Source organism: Apodemus sylvaticus, chromosome X (genome assembly GCF_947179515.1).
Source record: "Apodemus sylvaticus chromosome X, mApoSyl1.1, whole genome shotgun sequence".
Taxonomy (NCBI): Eukaryota; Metazoa; Chordata; class Mammalia; order Rodentia; family Muridae; genus Apodemus; species Apodemus sylvaticus.
This window is the reverse complement of record NC_067495.1, coordinates 50,492,171-50,517,009: the sequence shown is the minus strand read 5'-3', so window position 1 is coordinate 50,517,009 and position 24,839 is coordinate 50,492,171.

The window sequence follows — 24,839 nt, the reverse complement described above, 5'->3', positions numbered from 1 at the left end:
AAATGTTAAGGGAAATGTAGCACAGTTGGACAAACATAATTCTATAATATCTGTAAGTGCTCAAGTATTACATGGCATGCTTGACTAACAAGCAATATTATAGATGTACTTGCTGATAAGGAAAGGCCTCACTGACAAGTTGCTGAAATATGAGCCGTGAACTAGAATCCTTTTGTTCATAGTACACTCTATATTTCTTTCTAATTCTACTTCGATTTGAGCATCTATAAAGGGGTACCTCAATAAAAACAGAGATACAAAAGTAGCTAGACTCTTGCCACTGCCCTTTAGAGACAGAAAAGGACATGGGAATGACAGAATGAATATTTTAGTGCTGTTTGCTATGCATTAGGCTGTGGTTTTCTAATAGCAAAATATGTCCATGGCATAAGCTTAGAGAAAATAGCAATACAAATTGAAACGCATATGTACATTTTCCACCAATCTGTATGGGTTCTGCCAATTAAATGATATATTAGTGAAAGGTGCAACAAGAGTGGTGCCTTCTAAAATGAAGAAAGGCAAACCCTTGGCAGTCATTTCAATTTTCATTGAGAATCTCCTGCTAGATGTTTTCTATGCACAGTCACTTTAGTTATATAATTCAACATTTATGGTCAAGCAGTGGAATTGGAATTCTTTCCTAAGCTGCAGAGATGAGGCTATTGAAACTCAAAAATCGGGGCTGGAGAGATGGCTCATTGGGAAAGAGCTCCGATTGCTCTTCCAAAGGTCATGAGTTCAAATCCCAGAACACACACACACAGTGGCTCACAACCATCTATAAAGAGATCTGATGGGGAAAAAAAAGAAAAGGAAAGAAAAAGAAAAATTGTGGCCAGGTAGTGGTGGCGCATGCCTTTAATCCCAGCACTTGGGAGGCAGAGGCAGGCAGACTTCTAAGTTCAAGGCCAGCCTGGTCTACAGAATGAGTTCCAAGACAGCCAGGGCTACACAAAGAAACCCTGTCTCAAAAAATTGCTAAAATAATTGAAATATGAAACTCAAAAATATTAGTAAATTTACTAGCTGCACACTAAGAAAGTAATGTATTTGAAATTTAGCCACAGTCTTTCTGGCTCTAAAGCCATTCAGTTCTAAGCCTATGTATTCTCTTTAAATACTATTGGGGACTGCCAGTCACAGCATAGTCAGGAAAAACAGACCCATGTCCCTTCAATGAGGAGGGATTTTTCTATATCAAGCTAGACAGAAACTGTTAGAATATCTCATAAAATAACAAAGTAAAAAGATATAACTATGAGGTCATCAAATGCAAGAGGTTGCTACCATTATTGGGCCTGTAGAGAAAATAGAAGAAACTGATATTGTATAACACAGATTGTTAACCTCCTTCACAGGAGCTGAAAACATCAAAAGAAAGCTGTTTGAGAGGACCAATCTATCCTGGGAGAGTACAGAAGGCATTTGCAACTACCAAGGAGTGTCCATTATGCTGGGACACTTGTTGGAGGTACTATTTTGTGGGACTGTATCCAGTTTCTATAGATAGTTAAGAAAGTTACTCCCAAGGTAGAATGACATGAGAATACAACCTCTAGCTCTTCAGCCTCAAACTCTAGTCAGCACTTTCACAATGACTGTATGACATGGGGTATAGTAATTGCAGCTTGAAGGATGCATTGCCTAGTCGTATGTAACACAGCATGGAAGGAAAGGTGACATTCGGATCAAAGAGAAAAATGAGCAAATGACAAAACTTAAAAGACCAACTCAGGAAATCTAAATAATTAGCAATGCACTAAAATGAGCAGAAAACAAGACAAAATTTAAGAGACAAAGAAAGCTGCCTGCTATGATACAAGACAGGCAGAAAGTAGAGGAATGAAGAAATAAGTCTAAAAATAAAGCTACATCTTAGCATTGCCTATTAATGTTCATAAGGGACACTGATTTGAATAATTCCAATTGTTGGTTTTTCTAATGTCTGAATAGAGCTTTCAGAAATCAATTCTTTTGTTATATAAAGTAGCAGCAGCTTATAATTACAGAGGGTAACATAGATTTTAAACAAAAGAATTTATTTCTAATTCTAGATAGTGAGAAAATAGCACCAAAAAATGCAAGACCAAAAATGAGGGGAAAGAAAGACAAATTCAAAGGAAATAGGAAAAATACAGGGCTAATATAGTCATTAGACTACGTAAGTAACACAAAATTTGTAACCTCTTTCCTATTATGTTTCTGTAATTATCAGAAGATTATAAAATCTAGAAAGAACGGTATCTGAGATGTCTGGCAATTTTTTAAAATATTATGCTCCTTACAAATCTCTAGTTAGGGCTATTGAATAGAATTTTTTGTAGTTGAATAATTTTCTTTTTCAAATGCTTTTTAAAGATGGATTGACATACAAAATCCATGCATGTAGAGCTGCCAGGATGGCTCATCATGTAAAAAAATAACTGCAGTAAGATTAAAGACCTAAGCCACATTCCCAGGATCCAAGATGGAAGGATGTACCTGACTCTGAGATGTTGTCCTCTGATCTCTACATGTGGACCAGTGCACACATGCATAAACACACACATACACACACAAATATACACTGAGACACACACCAATGATAAATATTTTTAAAGTACACTTATAAAAATTGTGTAATGTGCTGATTATATATACATGCAAATTGCAAATACACACACACACACACACACACACACACACACACACACACATATATATATATATATATATATATATATATATATATATGAATCACCAAAATTAAAATGTATCCAACACACTCAAGGTGTTTTCTCTCCTTATTTTGTGATTAACTTTTTTTTTTTTGTTTTGCTTCTGGTATACATATATCTTAAAGATGCTTAATAGTTTCTATTGACAAATTTAAAAGCATAGGATGTTATTTAGTATAGGCACTAAATCACACAAATGAGTTTCATACTTTTGAATGATTGAAATTCCATATCAATTGGATGGCCAATGTCTATGCCTCATAATTGGGGCAATTGCTACAGGATACCCTTTCTGTAAGTCTATTATAGGTAGCTTATATGAGTAGTCCATCCCCCTGTGTGCTGCATTTTTCACTTAGTCTAGTATCCTCCCGATTCAAAAATATATAGTTACAAATGTCTAAATTCCTTCCTTGATTAAATATGTAAACATTGAACGATGGAGACCAAACTTTGTGCATTCTGTCAACTAACATGAGCTGTTTTCTCCTATTTACTATTGTGAATAATGTTGTATCAGTACCAAGGTAGAACTATCCATTTGTGATATTCATTTAATTTCCTTTGGTTATGTAAATAGAAGAAGATAGTTGGGTCATTTGGTAGTTCTAATTCTTATATCTATTAATAGCACCCTTTTAATTTTTGAAATAACACTGCCTGTTTCACCTCTGGGTATATTATTTTTTCCATTCTGTAGGTTGCCTTCTTTTACTGTTGACTACTTCTTTCTTTTTTAAGAACTTTTTAAATTAAGATTTATTTATTATTATATGTAAATATGCTGTAACTATCTTCAGACACACCAGAAGAGGCCATCAGATCTCATTACGGATGGTTGTGAGCCACCATGTGGTTGCTGGGATTTCAACTCATGACCTCCATTAGAGCAGTCAGTGCTCTTATCCACTGAGTCATCTCACCAGACCATGTTGACTACTTCGTTGTGAAAGATTTTTAGATGGTGCACTACTGCTTGTCAACTTTTTGCTTATGCTGGCATAATGTTCAAGCATTTTTCACCAAAACAAATACTAAAAAACTCTAGTTGGATTTTTGTTCATAGGAGTTGACAGTTGTATTTTACTTATGACAGAATGGTAAAATCTCCAATATACAAATTTATTTTTAATTATATTCTCTTTCAATTTGTTTCATCATTATTTTATATTTTTCAAGTGTATGCTTTTAAGCGCTTTAATTTTTCTGAAATATTGTACTTTGAGACTATTGTGATGGGAATTCTCTTAATGGTATTTTCTGGAGTGTTTTTGATGGAATATTGTAATAAAATAATTTTATGTAGATTTTATGTCTTGAAATTTAAAAAAAAATATCCTAAGAGTTCTTGTATTTAAAGTTTTATTCCTATAACATCAAAGCAAAATTAATTAAAAGGTAGAGAAAGAATACCCAAATGAAAAAAAAAATAGTGATAAAAATGGTATGTAACAACAGAAAGCAAAGAAATCCAGAGATTCAAAAGAATATACATTTATAAATCTGTACTTCTCAAAATTGAAACACCTAAAAGAAATCAATACATTTCTTGATATATTCTATCTACCAAGGTTAAATAAAGATCAAATAAGCAATTTAAACAGACCTATAACCCCTAATAGGATAGAAGCAGTAATTAAAAATTTATCAATCAAAAATAAGGTAAAGATGGGTCCAACAGAAATTTCTATCAGATTTTCAAAGATCAATTAACATCAATACTCCTCAATTTTTTTCTGTAAACTAGAAACAGAAGGAACATTGTCCAATTATTTTTATGAGACCACAATTACTCTGACACCAAAATCACATAAAGATTAAAAACTTAAGGAAGAAACATATTACAAAACAATTTCCTCTATGAACATAAATTCAAGTTTTCTCAAGAAATACCTGCAAACTGAATCCAATAACACATCAAAATATCATCCACCATAATCAAGTGGGCTTCATACCAAAGATGGAGGGATGATACAATATACATAAACAGATAAATGTAATCTACCATATCAATAGATCAAAAGCAAAATCCCACAAGATCAGCTCACTAAACATGGAAAAGGACTTTGACAAAAATCCCACATCCCATCATGATAAAAGTCCAGGAGAGAAAAGTGATACAAGGGACCTACCCAAACATAATAAAGACAATTAGAAGAAGATCATCAATGCAAACATTAACTGAAAAAGACATAAACTAAACATAATTCCACTAAAATCAAGAGCAAGACAAGTTTGTCCACTTTCTCCATATCTATTCAATAAAGTACTTGAAGAACTATATGGCTAGAACCATGGGACTACTGAAGGAGATCAAGAGGATACAAGTTGGAAAAAGAAGTCAAAGTAGTTGTATTTGCAGATATGAGTGTATTCACTAAATAACCCTAAAAATTACACCAGGAAACTCCTACAGCTTCTTTCAGGAAAGGAGCTGGAAAAAATTAATTCACAAAAAAATCAGAGCCCTATATACAAACAACAAAAGAGCTCAGAATAAAATCAGGAAAACAGCGCTTTATTAATTGGATATTTTATTTATTTACATTTCAAAAGTTTCCCTTTCCCTGTTTCCCCTCTGAACACCCGCATCTGACCCCTCCCCCTACTTCTATGAGATTCCTGCCCCACCACTCCCACCCAATACTTCCTCACTACCCTGGGATTAACCTATACTGGGGCATCAAAACTTCACAGGACCAATAGCCTCTCTTCTCATTGATAAGGCCATCCTCTGCTGCATATGCACCTAGAGCCATAGATCCCTCCATGTGTACTCCTTGGTTGGTGGTTTAGTCCCTGAGAGTTCTGGGGTGGTCAAGTTGGTTGATATTGTTGTTCTTCCTATGGGGTTTCAAAGCCCTTCACCTCCTTAATTCATTCCCCTAACTCCTCCATTGGTGTCCCTATGCTCAGTCAGATAATTGACTGCTGGCATCCCCATCTGTATTTGTCAGCCTCTACCAGAGTCTCTCAGGAGACAGCTATATCAGGCTCCTATCAGGGAGAACTTCTTAGAATTCATAGTCGTGTCTTGTTTTGGTGTCTGTTTATGAGACAGATACCCAGGTGGGACAGTCTCTGGATGGCCTTTCCTTCAGTTTCTGCTTCACAATTTGTCCCTGTATTTCCTTAAAACAAGAGCAATTCTGGGTTAAACATTTGGAAATGAGAGGGTGGGCCCATCTCTCTACTGGGGGCCTTGCCTAACCTCTGGATATGGTCTCTACAGGTTCTTCCTTTCCTTTGTTGGGTATTTAAGCAAATATCCTCCCTAATGGGTCCTGCAATCCTCTTGATTTCAGGGCGTCTAGGACTATCTGGTGGCTACCCCCAGTTACCCATCCCCCATTGCTATACACCTCTGTTCAATTTCCTGACCCTCCGTATATTATACACTTCTCCTCCCATATCCAATCCTGCCCCCTTTCCCCTTCCTCTCCTTTCTCTCTCTGAAGTCCTTCCCACCCTCTAACTCCTGTGAGTATTTTGTTCACCCTTCTAAAAAGGGCTAAATCATGCACGCTTTGGTCTTCCTTCTTCTTGAGCTTCATATGGTCTGTGAGTTATATCACAGTTATTCCAAACTTTTGGGTTAATATCCACTTATCATTGAGTATATACCATGTGTGTTCTTTTCTTACTGGGATACCTCAGGATGATATTTTCTTGTTCCATCAATTTACCTGTGAATTTCATGAAGTCATTGTTTTTAATAGCTGAATAGTACTCCATTGCGTAAATATGCCACATTTTCTGTATCCATTCCTCTGTTGAGGGACATCTGGGTTCTTTCCAGCTTCTGACTATTATAAATAAGGTTGCTATGAATATACTGGAATATGTTTCCTAGTTACATGTTCGAGCATCTTTTGTGTATATGCTCAGGAGTGGTATAGCTGGGTCCTCAGGTCAACTGCCAGACTGATTTTCAGAGTAGTTGTACCAGCTTTTAATCCAACAAACAATGGAGGATTGTCCTTCTTTCTCCACATCCTCACCAATTTATTCATGTGAAAGCATCACATAAATTGGAAGGACTGTATACATGTTTGATACCACTTCCACAGTTGCCATATCATGGGTTATTGGTGTATAAAAGCCAGACAATGCATTGGATTCCTTTGGAGCTAAAATTAAAAGTAGTTGAGAGACAGTGTGGATGCTGAGAAGCAAACTCGTGATCCTCTGAAAGAGCAGTATGTTTTCTTAAACAATGAACTAGCTTTTCTGCCCCTTCTTATACTATCTCTATTTTTGCATGTAATAAAGCTTTCAGAATATAAACATATAGATAAACTGAAAATTAACAAGTCATTTTCCATTTTGTCTACTAATGTTCCAATGAAAATCATAAAGGCATGTTTGTCCCTATTTTGTGTCTAATAGTAGTCTCCATTAAATATGTGTTCACAGTAAGTTGTTTTTTCTAAGAATGATTAATTTAGCATATCAAAATATGATAAAATATACTCATTATTTATAATATATGTACAAGAATAATATATTATAAATGTGAAGGTAGAAAACATGGAAGACAAATGCATTAAGTTTTGAGTCCATTTCTCAGTTGGAATGAAAATGATTGCCTTCTGGTTTTCATCTGAGCTCTGGAATATGTGCTGTGCCACAACTCCCCTTAACCAAATTCTGCCCAGAGAGAGATGGCCTCCCATGAGTGCTGATATACCTAAGATTGCAGGTTCACTGGCTCACGGGAGGGACAAGCTCCAGTCAGATACAGCAAGACCAGCTAACACCGGAGATAACCAGATGTGAAGAGGCAAGTGCAAGAATATAAGCAACAGAAACCATGGAAACATGGCATCATCAGAACCCAATTCTCCTATCACAGCAAGCCCTGAATAACACAACACACTCGGAAAGCAAGATTCTGATTTAAAATCACATTTCATGATGATGATAGAGGTCTTTAAGAAGAACATATATAACTCCCTTAAAAAAAAAAATACAGGAAAACACATGTAAACAAGTAGAAGCCCTTAAAATGTAAGCACTACTTTATGTAATAGCTTCAAATAATAGCAAGTATCTTTGAGTACTAACTAGACAAGAAAAAGACTCCTATGATAAAAATCTTTAAAACATTAAAGAAAGAAATTGAAGATATCAAAATATGGAAAGATCCTCCATGCTCATGGATTGGTGGGACTGAAAAAATAAAAATGGCCATCTTACTAAAAGCAATCTATAGATTCAATGCAATCCCCATCAAAATTCCAACACAAGCCTTTTCATCTTCAAAGGACAATTTTCAGCTTCATTTGGAAACACAAAAATCTCTGTATAGCTAAAAAAATAAAAACCAAGCAAAAAGGAAAAGAAAAACAAAACAAACAAACAAACAAACAAATATCTATACAATAAAAGTACCAGAGTCTTGTCCATCCCCAATCTCAACCTGTACAACAGAGCTAAAGCCATAAAACCAGTAGGGTATTACTATAAAATCATACACATTGATTAGTAATATCTATTAGAAGACCCAAAAACAAACTCAATGATTTTGCTTTTATTTATTTATTTATTTATTTCCCAAATGATTTCCACTTTCCAGTTCACCACTCACAGAATCCTTCCCCACATCCTCTGTCCCCTTTGCCTCAGAGACAGGGGTGAGGGTATGGGTATCTACCCACCCTGACTCATTAAGACTGTAGTATTAGGCCTATCTTTTTCTACTGAGGTTGGACCAGGAAGCCCTATACTTTGTATGCCAGGGGCCTTGGTCCAGCCTATAGCCCATATATGCTCTTTGGTTGGGGAATCAATCTTTGAGTGCCCCCAGAGGTCTAGGATAGTTTATACTGTTGGTCTTCCTGTGGAGGTCCCATCCCCTTTAGGGTCTTCAGTCCTTCCCCTATCTCTTCAATACAGGTCTCTGACATAAGTCCAATATTTAGCTGTGGGTATGTGCATCTGTTGTAGTCAGGTGCTGGGTAGAGTCTCTCAGAAGATAGTTATGCAAATAGAAGACAATTAATAATGTCAGGGATTGGTCTTTTCCCATGGGATGGGTATCAATATGGGCTGGTTGTTTGTTGTCGATTCTTTCAGTCTCTGCTCCATCTCTGTCCTTGTTTTTCTTTTAGACTAGACAAATTTTGGGTCAAAAGATTGTGGGTAGTTGGTGTCTGAATCACTTGACTGGGGGGTCCTGCCTTATTACAGGGTATGGCCTGTTAAAGTTCCATGTCCCCACTGTTATACATCTTGGCTAAGAACACCTACAGTGTTCTTAACCAAGTGTTCTAGGAGCCTCCCCCATCCCATGTCTCAGGAACTACCTAGAGATACCCCCACCACCACAATCCCATACCCCCAGCTGCTAAAGATTTCCATTCATTCTGCTGGCCCATCAGGCCTCTCTCCTATCTATAAAGTAGCCAAAAGTACAAAGCATGAAGAAAACTTCATCTTCAATAAATGGTCCTGTTCAAACTAGGTGACAACATGTAGAAGAATGCAAATAGATCCATACTTATCCCACTATACAAAACTCAATTCCAAATGGATTAAGGATCCCAACATAAGAACAGATATTCTAAATCTGATAGAAGATAAAATAGGAAATAGTCTTTCCCTCATTTTAAAAGCAAAACATTTTCTGAACAGAACAATTACAGCACAGGCACAAAGAACAATTAATAAATGATAGCTCATGGATCTGGAAAGCAAAGGTAAAGGATACTGTCATATTAAAAATGTGACAGGATACAGAATGGTGACAACATTTATCAATTACGTATAAAGTAGAAAGATAGTAACTGAATTATATAAAGAACTCAACATTAAAAAAAAAAAATAACCCAATGAAAAACTGAGCTACAAACCTAAGCATAGAAATCTCAATAGGGGAATTTCAAATGGCTGAGAAACTGAATGAAATTACAACATCCTTAGTCATAATGGAAATCAAATCTACTTTGATATTTTATCTTTCACCAGCCAGAATGTCCAAGATCAGTAAAGCAAGTGACAGTTCATGCCTGTAAGGGTGTATGTAGAGCAAGGGGAACACTCCCCCAACTACTGGTGGGAATGAAGACCTATACTGGCACAATGGAAATCAGTATGGCAGATTTTTTTAAAAAGGGGGGGAGGGAATAGATCTACCTCAAATGGCACTCTCTACTACTCTTGAGCACATACCCTATTATAGAGAAAATTCCCCAAGCTCTTTGGTGCTCTATTTCATAATATTCAGAATTTAGAAACATCCTAGATGTCTGTCAGAGGTTGAATGGGTAAAGAAAATGAGACACATATGTACATTGGAATATTACTCATGTGTTAAAAGATCAAAAACAATATGAAATTCACAGTTAAGTGCATGCATTCAGAAAATAATTAACCTGAATTCGGCAACCCAGATCCACAAAGACATGTCAAAATCTATCTCTCCTTGACAACCATTCTCAAAGAAAAACCAATGTCTCTCTAGTAGTTTGCTGAGTATTCAAACAATACTTAAGGGTGGGCTCCATGTCCAACTGTAAATCCCCAACAAATTTTACTTCTTTTTCCATTTTTGTCATTCTAAATTGAGATGAATATCAAAGGATGTTAATTAGAACAATAGTTTCATCATGCAAACTCTAGTGGAAAATGCTGACCATTGTAAGATAAAGTATATTATACTATGAGAACAAAATGGTATACAGTTACAGGACATTATGAAACTTATGGCAACTGCTAGCAGCTGAACTGAACCAAAACATTATCAGAGGCCCTGTTCAAAGAATAAAAGGGACTCAGTTCTGTGTCTTTTCCCAGGTTCATACTTGGCAAGGCCAATATAGTGCTGGGAACAAAGGAATCAACAAAATTAAAATCTTGGCTCATGAAACTTGGCTCTCCCCTCCCCCTAAAGGGACTGTCTGAAGGTCACTATGTACTCAATCCATAATGATTTTAAGATACTATGTGTTCTCTTATTGCAACATTGTTTAATTAGATTCCTAATAATTTTGTCTTTGACAAACTTTGTGTAATTGTTTCTGCTGTTTCCCCCCATTTTCTCAGTTGGAAACAGTGTATAAGATGCTGTACTTCTTAATAAACTTGTTTGTCATAGGACATAGCTTGTGCAAGACCTCCCAGTCCCAAAGTTTCTCATTCTATCTTTTTCATCTGATGACCTGGTCCTCTGTATCAGGATCCTGCCTAAGTTAAAGAGCAACAATTATGTTTATCCAAGCTAATACAAAAAAGTTGTCTGTGGGTTGTGTAGCAGTTTTATTCAGAGATTAAAAGCTTTCATCCTGTAGAGATCATTAAGCAAAAAGGTAAACAATTCACAATAGTGTCCAGAAGTCCCTGAAACTGAACAGATTCACCAGGGTTCTCCTTACTAAGAGTAAACAAGTTAAGCTGTAAGAAGATTCTCAAAGAAGGCAAGCTACAAAAAGGATTGGAATCAGACCAGCTGCCTGGAAGAAGCAGACACAAGCCAAGATTGGTGGAAGAGGTTTTGACCATTATGGACACATGGAAGGGACTCTCTCCAGATTTTCAAGCTGCCGTGAGGTTTCCAGATTTTTGCTGGTTGTCACCTGTGCTAGCATGGTCTACTACAATGCTGCTGTCTTTGAGTCATTTCTACTCCTGTAAGTCACCCATACTCCTTTAAGTAATTCCATGAAAACCCATTGATTCATAAAAATATACTAGTCAACATACTTTTTCATTTCTGACCTTATTCTAGAGAATATCATAAATATATGTCACAGAACCATAAGGAAAACAAAATCTGAATGAATCATTAAGGATAGAAGACTGAATGTACTGGAGCATATGTCCTTTTTACATGTTGCAGCATCTTTTGGGTATATGCCCAGAAGTGCGAAAGCTGGGTCTTCAGGTAGAACTATTTTCAGTTTTCTGAGGAACTGCCAGATTGTTTTGCAAAGTAGTTGTACCAGCCTGCAATCCCACCAGCAATGAAGGAATGTTACACATTTTCCACAGCCTTGATAGTATCTGCTGTGCCTGAGTTTTTTGAACTTAGCCATTCTGATTGGTGTGAGGGAAAAAATCTCAGGGTCATTTTGACATGAATTTCCCTGATGTCCAAGGGCATTGAATGTTTCTTTAAGTGCTTCTCAGGCATTTGGTATTCCTCAGTTGAGAATTATTTATTTAGCTCTGTACCCCATTTTTTATTTAGGTTATTTTTTTCTTTGGAGTTAAACTTCTTGAGTTCTTTATATATTTTGGATATTAGTTCTCTGTCAGATGTAGGATTAGTGAAGAATACTTTTCCCTATCACATAGGTTGTATTTGTCCTATTGAGTGTCCTTTGTCTTACAGAAGCTTTTTAGTTTCATGAGGTCCCACTTGTCAACTGCTGCAGAGACTGAAGGAAAGGCCATCCAGAGACTGCCCCACCTGGGGATCCATCCCATGAAGTGTCACCAAACCCAGACAATATTGTAGATGCTACAAGCACTTGAAGACAGGAGCCTGATATAGCTTTCTCCTGAGAGGCTATGCCAGTACCTGGCAAATACAGAGGTGGATACTCTCAGCCAAGCATTGGACTGAGAACATGGTCCCCAATGGAGAAACTAGAGAAAGTACTGAAGGATCTGAAGGAGCTTGCAGCCACATAAGAGGAAAAACAATATGAATCAACTAGTACCCCCAGAGCTCCCAGGGACGAAACTACCAACCAGAGAGTACACATGGAGGGATCCATGGCTCCAGCTGCTTATATAGCAGAGAATGGCATTGTTGGACATCAAGAGAGGAAAGGCCCTTGATCCTGAGACAGCTTGATGTCCACTGTAGGGGAATGCCAGGACAGGGAAGCAGGAGAGGGTGGGCTGGTAAGCAGGGGAAGGGGGGATGGGTTAGGGGGTTTTTGGAGGGAAAACTAGGAAGGGGAAAAACATTTAAAATGTAAATAAAGGGGATGCCCATGCTCTGATGTCACCAGCCACCATCTTGCATAGGCAGCTCAACCAGATACACAGAGGGCACCAGAGTGACAGATTGCCCAGAACACACACTTCTTGGGTTCTTTCCACTCCAGGGAGCCGGGCAGCTCTACAGTTACCTGGGCAGGCACCCTGCAGGGGAGTGTCTGACCTGCAGTGGGTCCCACAGTTAGACCCACAGTGGGACCCATGGTCCGAGGTCGCCAGCCACCATCCTGGCTCCAGCTGCTCAGCCAGGGAAGAGCCTGACCTACAGAGGGTCCTGCGGTTAGATGGAAGCCCACAGTCTGAGGTTTCCAGCCACCATCCTGGCTCTGGCAGCTCAGCTAGGGAAGTGCCTGACCTGCAGAGAGTCCTGTGGTTAGACAGATCCCTACAGTCCGAGGTATCCACTATCTTGGTGCTGGCAGTTCAGCAAGGGGAACGCCTGAACTGCAGGGAGTCCCATGGTTAGATGGAGCCCTGCAGTCCTAGGTTGCCACCATCTTGGCTCCTGTGACCAAGCAGCCAACTCAGCCAGAGACCTGTGCCACATCTGACACAGGGAAGATCCCACTACCTAATACTCTCTAGAGATTGGCAAGAGCAGGTTAATCGACACTGCTCCTTTCCATCGGTTGTGGTAGACCTGTGACACATCTGACATAGGGAAGATCCTATTTCCTGAAACTCACTTAAGAACAAAAAGGAGCAGGGTATTCAGTAGAAGGGGGGGGGGCATTCAAGAACCAGCATCAGCAGAGAATTTGAAACCCAGCAACAAGCCCTATCCTGGACTGTTGGCCCTACAAAGTGATCAGCTCTTAGACAGGGTCCACATGGCATCTACCATCTTTACTACTGGGAGGACCAGACAGGCAACACCGGGTACACAGAGACAACCTGAGTAGAGCATTGCTTGGGGCAGGACACAATAGGGCTTCAATGATACCAAAGAGTAGGGCAGCACATCAGCAATCTGTGCCAGGGGAAACACAGTCATCCAGCAGTGCTGAAATAGCTTTACAGGCCCACAGGAGGTTCAAGCACCAGCCAGTGACTGCTGTCACTAACCAAATAACGTCATATATATATATATATATATATATATATATATATATATATATATATATATATATATATATCCAATTGGTCCAATGCTTCAATTAGTTTCACTGTGTCCCTGTTTATTTTCTGTTTATTTGAACTGTCCACTGAGGAGAGTGGAGAGTTGCCCACAATTATTGTGTTAGATGCTATGTGTGCTTTGAGCTTTAGTGAAGTTTCTTTTAGGAATGAGGGTTTTCTTGCATTTGGAGCATAGATGTTCAGAATGGAGAGTTCTTCTTGGTGGATTTTTCCTTTTACCAGTAAGAAGTGTCCTTCCATGACTCTTTTGATGACTTTAGGTTGAAAGTCAATTTTATCTGATATTAGAATGGCTACTCTGGCTTTTTTCCTAAGACCATTTGCTTGTAAAATTCTTTTCCAGCCTTTTACTCTGAGGTAGTGTTTGTCTTTGGCCCTGAGGTGTGTTTCCTGTCAACAGCAAAATGTAGGGTCCTGTTTATCTATCCAGTCTATTAGTCTATGTCTTTTTATTGGGGAATTGAGTCCATCGATGTTAAGATATATTAAGGAGAAATGATTACTACTTCCTGTTATTTTTGATGTTATTTTTATATTTCAGTGTTTATATTCTTTTGGACTTGATGAAAGAAGTTTACTATTTTGCTTTTTCTGGGGTGTAGTTTCCCTCCTTGTATAGGTGTTTTCCACCTATTATCCTTTGTAGGGCTTGGTTTGTGGAAAGATATTGTGTAAATTTGGTTTTATCATGGAATATCTTGGTTTCTCCATCTATGGTGATTGAGAGTTTTGCTGGGTATAGTAGTCTTGGCTGACATTTGTTTTCTCTTAGAGTCTGCATGAGATCAGTGCAGGATCTTCTAGCTTTCATGGTCTCTGGTGAGAAATCTGGTGTAATTCTAATCGGTCTTCCTTTATATGTTACATGGCCTTTTTGTCTTACTGCTCTTAATATTCTTTCTTTGTTTAGTACATTTGTGGTTTTTATTATTATGTGACTGGAGATATTTCTGTTCTGATCCAGTCTGTATGGAGTTCTGTAAGCTTCTTGTATATTCATGGGCAACTCACTCTTTAGGTTAGGGAAATTTTCTTCCATAATTTTGTTGAAGATATTTGGTGGCCCTTTAAGTTGTAAATCTTCACTCTCATCTATACCAATAATCATGAGGGTTGGTCTTCTCATTGTGTCCTGGATTTCCTGGATGTTTTGGGTTACAAGCTTTTTGCATTTTGCATTTTCTTTAACTGTTGAGTTTCTATGGCATCTTCTGCATCTGAGATTCTTTCTTCCATCTCTTGTATTCTGTTGTTGATATTTGCATCTATGGCCCCTGATTTCTTCCCAAGGTTTTCTATCTTCAAGGTTGTCTCCCTTTGTGCTTTCTTAGTTGTTTCTATTTCTATTTTTAGATCCTGGATGGTTTTGCTCAGTTCCTTCACTTGTTTGTTTGTATTTTCTTGTATTTCTTTAATATAGTTTTGTGTTTCCTCTTTCACAACTTCTGCCTGTTGACTCAATGTCTCCTGCATTTATTTAAGTGATTTTTGTGTTTCCTCTTTATTGGCTTCTGTCTGTTGACTCATATTCTCCTGAATTTCTTTAAGTGATTTTTATATTTCCATTGGAAGGGCCACTAACTTATTCATGTTTCCCTGTATTTCTTTAAGAGCTTTATTTATGTTCTTTTTGTGTTCCTCTAACAGCATCATGACCAGTGATTTTAAATCCAAATCTGTTTTTTCTGGTGTGTTGGGGTATCCCGGACTTGCTGTTGTTGGAGAATTGGGTTCAGATGCTGCCATATTGCCTTGATTTCTGTTAGTAACATTCCCGTGTTTGCCTTTTGCCATTTTATCCTAAAGCAAAAGAGTATACCTTTTTCTCAGCACCCCATGGTACCTTCTCCAAAATCAACCATATAATTGGTCACAAGACAGACCTCAACAAATATAAGAAGATCAAAATAAACCCATGCCTCCTATCAGATCACTATGATAATACGAGTGGTCTTCAATAGCAACAAAAACAAGAGAAAGCCCATTTACACATGGAGGCTGAACAATATTCTACTCAATGATAACTTGGCCAAAGAATAAATAAAGAAAGAAATCAAAGTCTTTTTTAGAATTTAATGAAAATGAAGACACAACATACCCAAATTTATGGGACACAATGAAAGCAGTGCTAAGAAGAAATCTCATAGCCCTGAGTGCCTCCAAAAAGAAACTAGGGAGAGCATACACTAGCAGCTTAACTGCATACCTGAAAGCCCTGGAACAAAAAGAAGCTAATTAACCAAAGAATAATAGAAGACAGGAAATCATCAAACTCAGGGCTGAAATCAATCAAGTAGAAACAAAGGAACCATACAAAGAATCAACAAAACCAAAGCTTCTTTTTTGAGAAAATCAACAAGATAGATAAACCCTTAGCCAGACTAATCAAAGGGCACAGAGACAGTATCCAAATTAACAAAATTAGAAATGAAAAGGGAGATATGACAACAGAAATGGAGGAAATTCCAAAAATCATCAGATCCTACGACAAACATCTATACTTAACACAACTGGCAAATCTGGAGGAAATGGACAATTTCCTAGACAGATACCAAATACCAAAATTAAATCAGGATCAAATAGATCAACTAAACAGTCCCATAACCCCCAAAGAGATAAAAGGAGTCATAGAAAGACTCCTGACTGAATAAAGCACAGGACCACATAGTTTTAGTGCAGAATTCTATCAGACCTTCAAAGGAGACCTAACACTAATACTCCTCAAATTATTCCACAAAATGGAAACAGAAGGAACACTACCCAACTCGTGCTATGAAGCCAAAATTAAGCTGATACCAAAACCACACAAAGATCTAACAAAGAAGGAGAACTACAGGACAATATACCTTATGAATATCGATGCAAAAATACTCAATGAAATTCTTTCCAAACAAATCCAAGAACATATCAAAAACATCATTCACCAGGATCAACTAGGCTTCATCCCAGGGATGCAGGGATGGTTCAATATATGGAAATCCATCAATGTGATCCACTACATAAACAAACTTTAAGAAAAAAAAAAACAACACATGGTCATTTCATTAGATGCTGAAAAAGAATTTGACAAAATTTAGTATCCTTTCATGCTAAAAGTCTTGGAAAGAACAGGAATTCAAGGCCCATACCTAATCATAGTAAAAGCAATATACAGCAAACCAGTAGCCTCCATCAAACTAAAGGGAGAGAAATTTGAAGCAATCCCACTGAAATCATGGACTAGTCAAGGCTGCCCCCTCTCTCCATATCTTTTTAATATAGTACTTGAAATTCTTGCTAGAGCAATTAGACAAAATAAGGATGTCAAAGGCATGCAAATTGTTAAAGAAGAAGTCAAACTATCACTATTTGCAGATGATATGATAGTATACTTAAGTGACCAAAAAACTCCACCAGAGAACTTCTACAGCTGATAAACAACTTCAGCAAGGTGGCTTGTTAGAAAATCAACAAAGGCAAATCAGAAGCCTTCCTATACACAAAGGATAAGCAAGCTGAGAAAGAAATTAGGGAAATGACACCCTTCACAATAGCCACAAGCAATATAAAGCATCTTGGTGTGACTGTAATCAAACAAGTGAAAAATCTGTATGAGAAGAACTTCAGATCTCTGAAGAAGGAAATCCAAGACCTCAGAAAATGGAAAAATCTTCCATGCTCTTGGTTTGTCAGGATTAATGTAGTAAAAATGGCCATCTTTCCAAAAGCAATCTACAGATCAATCCCAATCAAAATACCCACTTAGTTCTTCCTAGAGTTAGAAAGAGCAATTCTCAAATCCATCTGGAATAACAACAACAACAACAACAAACAAACAAACAAAAAACAAAACAAAACAAAAACAAAAACAAAAAACAAAAACAAACAAACAAACAAAAACAGGATAGCTAAAACTATTCTCAACAGCAAAAGAACTTCCTGGGGAATCAGTATCCTGGACCTCAAGTAGTACTACAGAGCAATAATATTAAAAACTGCATGGTACTGGTACAATGACAGGCAGGTAGATCAATGGAATAGGATTAAAGACCCAGAAATAAATCCACACACCTATGGTCACTTGATTTTTGACAAAGGAGCTGAAACCATCCTGTGGAAAAAAAAGATAACCTTTTCAACAAATGGTGCTGGCTCAACTGGAGGTCAGCTTGCAGAAGAATATGAATTGATCCATTTTTATCTCCTTGTACTAAGCTCAACTCCAAGTGGATCAAGGACCTCCACATAAAACCAGACACACTGAAACTAATATAAAAGATACTGGGGAAGACCCTTGAGGACATAGGCACAGGGGAAAAGTTCCTGAATAGAACACCAATAGCTTATGCTCTAATACAATGAATCAACAAATGGGACCTCATAAAATTACAAAGTTTTTGTAAGGCAAAGGACATGGTCAAGCAGACAAAAAGCCACCAACAAATTGGGAAAGGACCTTTACTAACCCTATATCTGATAGACGGCTAATATCCAATATATACAAAGAAATCTAATAGTTAGACACCAGAGAGTCAAATAACCCTATTAAAAATGGGGTACAAAGCTAAACAAAAAAATTTCACCTGAAGAACTTAGAATGGCTGAGAAGCACCTTAAAAAATGTTCAACATCATTAGTCATTAGGGAAATGCAAATCAAAACAACCCTGAGATTTCACCTAACCGAGTCAGAATGGCTAAGATTAAAATCTCAGAAGACAGTAGGTGTTGGCGAGGATATGGAGAAAGAGGAACACTCATCCACTGCTGGTGGGAATGCAAGTTGGTACAAGAACTCTGGAAATCAGTCTGGTGGTTCCTCAGAAAACTAGGCATAACACTTCCGGAGGACCCTGCAATACCACTTCTGGGCATATACCCAGAGGATTCCCCGGCATGCAATAAGGACATATGCTCCACTATGTTCATAGCAGCCCTATGTATAATAGCCAGAAGCTGGAAAGAATCCAGATGTCCCTCAATGGAAGAATGGATACAGAAAATGTGGTATATTTACACAATGGAATACTACTCAGCAAATAAAAACAATGAATTCGGGCACAGAACTTAGGTTCCAGTCATGAGGCCTCTGGCAGGAGCCCTCAGATCTCTGCTTCCAGATCCAGAACAGCCTGGGCTGCAACGCCACATCTCTAGGTTCTGCAAGAGGCCAGAGGGCCCCCCAGGAGGCCAGCTGAGAGGAGTCAGTGTGCTCTGGTGAGTCCAGCAGGCCCCTGCGGGAGCCTTCAGGTGTCTGCTTGGGGATTTGAACAGCCTGGGTCACAGTACTCTGTCTCCAGGAAGTGCAAGAGACCTGGTGTGCACCTGAAAGCAGACTGGGAGCGTACAGCTTGCTCCTGCACAGAGCTTATGTTCCACTCCTGAGGCCTCTGGCAGTAGCACTCAGATCTCTGCTTTGGGATCCAGAACAGCCTGGGCTGCAATGCCACATCTCCAGGTTCTGCAAGAGGCAAGAGGGGCATCCAGGAGGCCGGCTGGGAGGAGTCAGTGTGCTCTGGTGTATCCAGCAGGCCCCTGCAGGAGCCTTCAAGTGTCTGCTTTGGGATATGAACAGCTTGGGCCACAGCACCCTGTCTCCAGGTATTACAGGAGGTCAGCTGTGCACCAGAGGCCACCTGGCAAGAGGCAGCTTGCACTGGTGAGTCCAGCATTGACAAGACCAACTAACACCAGTGAGAACTAGATGGCAACAGGCAAACACAGAAATGTCACTAACAGAAATCATGGCAATATGGCAGCATCTTAACCCAATTCTCCTTTAACAGCATGTCCTGGATACCCCATCACACCAGTGAAACAAGATTTGGATTTAAAATCACTGGTCATGATGCTGGTACAGGAACAGATGAAGGAAATACTTAAAGAAATTCAGAAGAAAATGGATCAAACGTTAGAAGCCCTTACAAGGGGAACACAAAAATTATTGAAAGAAATTCAGGAAAATACAAAAGGCAATAAGGAGGAAATGCAAAAATCACTTAAAGAAATACAGGATAACTTTGGTCAACAGGCTGAGGTCATGAAAGAGGAAACACAAAAATCTCTTAAAGAATTACAGGAAAGCACAAACAAGCAAGTGAAAGAGGTAAGCAAAACCATCCAGGATCTAAAATCAGAAGTAGAAACAACTAAGAAAACTCAAAGGGAGACAACTTTGGAGATAGAAAGCCTTGGGAAGAAATCAGGGGACATAGATGCAAATATCAACATCAGAATATAAGAGATAGAAGAAAGAATCTCAGATGCTGAAGATACCATAGAAATCATGGACTCAACAGTTAAAGAAAATGCAAAATGCAAAAAGCTTGTAACCCAAAATATCCAGGAAATCCAGCACACAATGAGAAGACCAAACCTAAGGATTATAGGCATAGATGAGAGTGAAGATTTACAACTTAAAGGGCCAGCAAATATCTTCAATAAAATTATGAAAGACAACTTCCCTAACCTAAAGAGAGAGATGCCCATGAATATACAAGAAGCCTACAGAACTCCAAACAGACTGGACCAGAACAGAAATACCTCCCGTCACATAATAATCAAAACACCAAATGTACTAAACAAAGAAAGAATATTAAAGGCAGTAAGAGAGAAAGGGCAAGTAACATATAAAGGAAGACCTATCAGAATCACAGCAGACTTCTCACCTGAGACTATGAAAGCTAGAAGATCCTGGGCAGATCTCATGCAGACTCTAAGAGAACACAAATGCGAGCCAAAACTACTATACCCAGCAAAACTCTCAATCACCATAGATGGAGAAACTAAGGTATTCCATGACAAAACCAAGTTTACCCAATATCTATTCACCAACCCAGCCCTACAAAGGATAATAGGAGGAAAACACCAATACAAGGAGGGAAACTTCACCCTGGAAAAAGCAATATAGTAACCTTCTCTCATCAAACCCAAAAGAAGTTAACCAATCAAATTTTAAAAATAACATCAAAAATGACAGGAAGTAACAATCACTATTGCTTAATATCTCTTAACATCAATGGACTCAATTCCCCAATAAAAAGACATAGACTAACAGACTGGTTACTTAAACAGGACCCTACATTTTTCCGCATACAAGAAACACACCTCAGGGTAAAAGACAAACACTACCTTAAAGTAAAAGGCTGGAAGACAATTTTACAAGCAAATGGTCTCAAGAAACATGCTGGAGTAGCCATTCTAAATTCATATAAAATTGACTTTCAACCCAAAGTCATCAAAAGAGACTCTGAGGAAAACTTCTTGCTGACCAAAGGAGAAATACAACAAGAAAAACTCTCAATCCTGAACATCTATGCTCCAAATGCAAGGGCACCCTCATTCATAAAACTTTATTAAAGCTCAAAGCACACATTGCACCTAACACAATAATTGTGAGTGACTTCAACACTGCACTTTCCTCAATGGACAGATCAGGAAAACAGAAACTGAACAGGGACACAATGAAGCTTTGGACAAATTTGATTTAACGGATATAGAGAGAACATTCTATCTTAAAGCCAAAGAATATACCTTTTTCTCAGCACCTCATGGTACCTTCTCCAAAATCGACCATATATTTGGTCACAAGACAGACCTCAACAAATATAAGAAGATCGAACTAATCCCATGCCTCCTATCAGATCACTGTGGAGTAAAAGTGGTCTTCAATAGCAAAAAAAAACAACAGAAAACCCACATACATGTGGAAACTGAACAATATGCTACTCAATGATACCTTTGTCACAGAAGAAATAAAGAAAGAAATTAAAGACATTTTAGAACTTAATGAAAATGAAGACACAACATACCCAAATCTATGGGACACAATGAACGCAGTGCTAATAGGAACACTCACAGCCCCGAGTGCCTCTAAAACGAAAATAGAGAGAGCATACACCAGCAGCTTAATGACATACCTGAAAGTCCTGGAGAAAAAGAAGCTATTTCACCCAGGAGGAGTAGAAGGCAGGAAATCATCAAACTCAGGGCTGAAAGCAATCAAGTAGAAACAAAGAGAACCATACAAAGAATCAACAAAACCAGGAGCTGGTTCTTTGAGAAAATCAACAAGATAGATAAACCCTTAGCCAGACTAACCAAAGGGCACAGAGACAGTATCCAGATTAACAAACTTAGAAATGAAAAGGGAGATATAACAACAAAAACTGAGGAAATTCAAAAAATCATTAGATCCTACTACAAAAGCATATACTCAACACAAGTGGAGAATCTGGAGGAAATGGACAGTTTCCTAGACAGATATCCAACAACAAAACTAAATCAGGATCAAATAGATCAACTAAATAGTCCCATAACACCTGAAGAAATAAAAAGGGTCATAGAAAGTCTCCCAACCAAAAAAAGCACGGGACCAGATGGCTTCAGTGCAGAATTCTATCAGACCTTCATAGAGGACCTAACACCAATACTCTTCAATCTATTCCACAAAATAGAAACAGAAAGAACTCTACCCAACTCGTTCTATGAAGCCACAATTATGCTGATACCAAAACCACACAAAGATCCAACAAAGAAAGAGAACTTCAGGCTAATTTCTCTTATGAATATTGATGCAAAAATATTTAATAAATTTCTTGCCAACCGAATCCAAGAACACATCAAAACAATCATCCACCATGATCAAGTTGGCTTTATCTCAGGGATGCAGGGATGGTTCAATATAAGGAAATCCAAAAATGCTATCCACTACATAAACAAACTCAAAGAAAAAAACCATATGATCATCTCATTACATGCAGAAAAAGCATTTGACAAGATTCAGCATCCTTTCATGCTAAAATTCTTGGAAAGAACAGGAATTCAAGGCCCATACCTAAACATCGCTAGAGCAATATACAGCAAACCGGTAGCCATCATCAAACTAAACAGAGAGAAACTTGAAGCAATCCCACTAAAATCAGGGACTAGACAAGGCTGTCCTCTCTCTCCATATCTTTTCAATATAGTACTTGAAGTTCTAGCTAGAGCAAATAGACAACATAAGGAGGTCAAGGGGATACAAATTGGAAAGGAAGAAGGCAAATTATCACTATTTGCAGATGACATGATAGTCTACTTAAGTGACCCGAAAACCTCCACCAGATAACTCCTACAGCTGATAAACAACTTCAGCAAAGTCGCTGGTTATAAAATCAACTCAAGCAAATCAGTTGCCTTCCTATACTCAAAGGATAAGCAGGCTGAGAAAGAAGTTAGGGAAATGATACCCTTCACAATTGCCACAAACAATATAAAGTATCTTGGTGTGACTCTAATCAAACAAGTGAAAGATCTATATGACAAGAACTTCAGGTCTCTGAAGAAGGAAATCGAAGAAAACCTCAGAAAATGGAGAAATCTGCCATGCTGGTGGATCGGCAGGATTAATATAGTTAAAATGGCCATCTTGCTAAAAGCAATCTATAGATTTAATGCAATCCCAATCAAAATCCCAACTCAGTTCTTCACAGAGTTAGAAAAATCAATTCTCAAATTCATCTGGAATAACAAGAAACCCAGGATAGCTAAAACTATTCTGAACAACAAAAGAAATTCTGGGGGAATCAGTATCCCTGACTTCAAGCAACACTAGAGAGCAATAGTGTTAAAAACTGCATAGTATTGGCACAGTGACAGACAAGTGGACTAATGGAATAGAATTGAAGATTCAGAAATGAATCAACACACCTATGGTCACTTGATCTTCGCCAAAGGAGCCAAAAAAACATGCAGTGGAAAAAAGATAGCCTTTTCAACAAATGGTGCTGGTTCAATTGGAGGTCAGCATGCAGAAGAATGCGAATTGATCCATTATTATTTCTATGTACTAAACGTCACTCCAAGTGGATCAAGGACCTCCATGTAAAACCAGACACATTGAAACTAATAGAAAAGAAACTGGGGAAGACCCTAGAGGACATGGGCACGGGGCGGGGGGGAGGGGGGGTTACTGAACAGATCACCAATAGCTTATGCTCTAAGATGAAGAATTGACAAATGGGACCTCATAAAATTACAAAGTTTCTGTAAGGCAAAGGAGACTGTTAAATGGACAAATCGGCAACCATCAAATTGGGAAAGGATATTCACCAACCCTACATCTGATAGAGGGCTAATATCCAATATATACAAGAACTCAAGAAGCTAGACCCCAGGGAACCAAATAACCCTATTAAAAATGGGGTACAGATCTAAACAAAGAATTTTCACCTGAAGAAATTCAGATGGTGGAGAGGCACCTTAAGAAGTGCTCAACATCATTAGTTATTAGGGAAATGCAGATCAAAACAACCCTGAGATTTCACCTTACAACATTCAGAATGACTAAGGTCAAAAAGTCAGGAGACAGCAGGTGTTGGCGAGGATGTGGAGAAAGAGGAACACTCTTCCACTGCTGGTGGGACTGTAAGATGGTAGAACCACTTTGGAAATCATTCTGGGGGTTCCTCAGAAAACTGGACATGACACATCCGGAGGACCCTGCTATACCTCTCCTGGGCATATACCCAAAGGATTCCCTGGCATGCAATAAAGACACATGCTCCATTATGTTCATAGCAGCCTTATTTATAATAGCCAGAAGCTGGAAAGAACCCAGATGCCCCTCAAAGGAGGAATGGATACAGAAAATATGGTGTATTTACACAATGGAATACTAGTCAGCAATTAGAAACAATTAACTTACAAAATTTTTAGGCAAATGGTTTGATCTGGAAAATATCATCCTAAGTGAGGTAACCCAGTCACAAAAGAATACACATGGAATGCAATCTCTGATAAGTGGATATTAATTAGCCCAGAAGCCCTGAATACCCAAGGCACAAATCACATAACAAATGACTCCCATGAAGAAGTATGGAGAAGGTCCTGATCCTGGAAAGGATTGATCTAGCATTTGAGGGGAATATAAGGACAGAGGAAAAAAAGGAGGGTGGTGATTGGAGAATGGATGGAGAGAAGGAGGTTTATGGGACATATGCAGATGAGGGATCCGGGAAAGGGGAAATCATTTGGAATGTAAGCAAAGAATATAGAAAATAAAAATATT